This window comes from Hemiscyllium ocellatum, chromosome 36 (genome assembly GCF_020745735.1).
Source record: "Hemiscyllium ocellatum isolate sHemOce1 chromosome 36, sHemOce1.pat.X.cur, whole genome shotgun sequence".
Taxonomy (NCBI): Eukaryota; Metazoa; Chordata; class Chondrichthyes; order Orectolobiformes; family Hemiscylliidae; genus Hemiscyllium; species Hemiscyllium ocellatum.
This window is the reverse complement of record NC_083436.1, coordinates 11,101,400-11,104,775: the sequence shown is the minus strand read 5'-3', so window position 1 is coordinate 11,104,775 and position 3,376 is coordinate 11,101,400. Positions and strand designations below refer to the sequence as shown.

The following is a 3,376-nucleotide window of genomic DNA, read 5'->3' as shown; positions in this document are numbered from 1 at the left end:
AATAGAGACCCCTGGATGGTCCTTGTGGAGTTCAGCCAGTATTCGGTGGTGACCTTTGCTCGGGACAATCTGTCTTGTCCCTGTAACAATATGCTGTACCTGACTATGAGCTGGTCTCTGCAGTTGGGATGACCCTTTGCTTTCCCCTATCACCATTAGTTGTTTCAGTTTCAGCCCTTGACTTTGGTACTGCCTCTTTAGTGTCAATTAGCAGACTGGCAGTACCTCTGACAATCCCCTTTTATTTTAATGTTTTTCAATTGTCTTTATTTTACACAGCAAATTGTACTCATTTATTGGGGTTGTTCACGACCACGGCCAAATCCACCACTAAACTGGAATTGTGTAGCTGCACCAGCACCAGCTTCAGCCTTTTTGTCTGCACCAAGTGGAGCAGCCCACCTGTAACTGTCTCTGTCAGCTTCACGAAGACGAGCTGGACGGTCCTCACCCAGACTTTTAGGCCTTGGCCTGTCAGTCTCAGGATGAGTCTGGCGACGTAGAGTAGCAAGAACAATTTCAGGAGAAAGGTGAAGATACTTACGCAGCTACTGAATGCCCTCTTTTGTCAAATACCAGTAGAAGTATTGCCAAGCAAACTACTCCTTAACAGAACTACGAGATTTCAAAGACTGCATGGCTTTCATTACGTGCAAGTTAGGGACATTTTTGTCTGCCAATTCTGGATGTTTTGGCATATGCACATCCTTCTTGGCCACCATTACTCCCTCCTTGAAGAGGAGCTCATAGATAGCAATACGATTCTTCTTGGGCATCAGCATCTTGAACTCTAATAATAGGGCTGAAGCAGGAAAAGGACAATCCCGTTTTAATCTGTCAGCGAGGGCTCCCTGATTGGATCAGATTAACAGCCCCAATCAGGGAACTCCTATTCTGTAAGGTCCAGCTGGCTGACCTTGTTACAATCATTACACACTCAGTACTGTTTATACAGTTCCAGATAACCTCCCTGCTCTTATATTCTACACATCAGTTAAGAAAAACATATGCCTTAAGGGATCAATATAAGTGCTCATCAGAGTCCCTTAAGGCATCAGGACAAGTAGATAACTGGGTTAAGAAGGCATATGCTTTTACTAACTGATGCTCAGTGCTTCCCAGGATCATACCATTTCTCCTGTATTCCCTTGCCTTGTTTATCTAGCTTACGTGCCCAATTTGAACTCATCTCTTTTATTTCTGATGAGACCTTCAGGTGTGACATGGGAATAGATTGGGATGCTGCTGAGGACATCAGAGAAGGGCAAATGTTACCACGATGTGACTCATTTGTACTCACTGCCAATGCATAAACACAGACTATAGTGAGGACTCCTATGGAGATAGCTAGGTTGTCACACACAAGACCATGTCCCACTGCCCTGAAACCAGGAATCCTACGGTGGGTAGTTCTGGAATTTGATCAGGGTGCTTCATCATGACAGACACTGTGCATGACAGAGGGATCCACTTGCAGGAAAGGAGGGATCTGACATAAGATCCCCTATCTCAGCATCCTCCCCTCAACCACTCCTCTCTTATCTGCCTTCAGAAATATTATGATGTGAGAGGGCACATCTTGCATTTAATGCTGAGGCAGTCATTTTGTGTTTGAAAAACATACACAGTGCCCTGGAATACCTAGGTCTATTTACTCACAGCTTCTGTAAGTATACTGTTCAGCTTATTTAAACCACAACCATGTGGGCGGCACGGTGGCACAGTGGTTAACACCGCTGCCTCACAGCGTCAGAGACCCAGGCGACTGTCTGTGTGAAGTTTGCACGTTCTCCCCGTGTCTGCGTGTGTTTACTCTGGTTTCCTCCCACAGTCCAAAGATGTGCATGTCAGGTGAATTGGCCATGCTAAATTGCCAGTAGTGTTAGGTAAGGGGCAAATGTAGGGTATGGGTGGGTTGTGCTTCGGCGGGTCGGTGTGGACTTGTTGGGCCGAAGGGCCTGTTTCCACATTGTAAGTAATCTAAAAACTATTATCTCCCTGCCAGGATCTGATACCTGGTTTATAAAGGTACCTAGAACTATGTTCTGCAAGGAAATTAAAAGGGGAATTTGTGTCCTTTTTAATGGTCTCATTTAGCACATTCTTCCTTTAAGTGAGTGAGAAAAAGTTTACTTAGAAAATACTAAAACTAAGTTTCCTATGCTCAGATGTCAGGCTTAATTCACTCAACCATATTTTCCTATGTTTGTTTTTATAATTAAAAAGATTATAAATATGAAATAATGCTAAACGCTTTTTCTCACATCTGCCAACAAAGGAAAATATTGCCTGCGGTTGACCACAAATGACTGGAAATGTTGATGAGGGAAAAGGGGTGGGAGCCTGATCTAACTGAATCTCACCCCAAACCAATCATGTCCAACATTGACTTTGCTCTGCTTACGGTGCCATAGCCATAGATATGCAGCTTAAAAATATCTATTGAAACAATATGCTCAACCATAAAAACTCTGGGCCAAGTTTCTTTATTTTTGAAAGAGGCGGAATAAAAATGTTCATAATTCTGCAGAACTGGGGTAATGTGCAATTCTATGTTCAATTCTAAAGCATAATCTAATCAAGGAACTTCACTCATCACAATCCTTTTAAACATAAGATGTCAAACTAGTCAAAAAGAAACAAGCTCGCTGTCTACTGTACTCTCTTTCAATGAAATGTTCCAATATCCCAATTCATCACAAGTCTGTGCTTTTGTTATGAATTCGACTAGAAAAAGAAGGCAACGATTGACTTCACAGATACATCACCAGATAGGAATTCTCCAAACGTAAAGCCCTCAGCCCATATTGTTGGAAGACACTCAGTTCTTGCTGTGGACGCTTGCACACTCCATGGTACCTTGCCGCCATGTTACTGATAAAGATCTCACTTTGGCATTACTGTGGAGCCATAATTATCGACCCTTCACCTCCCCCTTAATGTGCATGGGCCAATTCTCATCCATTCTTAATGGTATCCTCCCTTCAGATCCATCACAGGAGCAGGCATTTAACCAGGAGGAAGTTGATGATGTGATGGTGCAGAGGATGATGTGAATTATGCCGCACAGGAAGACCTGACCAATATACTGCTGTTCAGGGTGGCAGCATGTTCGGGTTAAATACTGTGTCAGTAGAATGATGAGGACAATGCCAAACAACCAAGGCAAAGGCCACTTTAGAGGTGCATGAGAAGGCAATGATGGTGTGCAATCCAGGGTTTTTTTGTGACATGTAGAAGGATGGTTGCATAGATGGTAGAAAGGCACATGTTGGCACACAGAGTATCATGATGCCAGGGTGAGGTCAGTTAGTGCATTTGGCTGGTTGGTGATGCAGAATGATGCCAACTGTGTTGGTTCAACTCCTGTACTGGC

At 43.5% G+C, this 3,376-nt stretch overlaps 1 pseudogene; it reads right to left on the bottom strand.

Moving 5' to 3' along the window:
• Positions 1-256: 256 nt before the first annotated feature.
• LOC132833342 (small ribosomal subunit protein eS10-like) lies at positions 257-811 on the bottom strand (annotated as a pseudogene).
• Between the last annotated feature and the right edge of the window lie 2,565 nt (positions 812-3,376).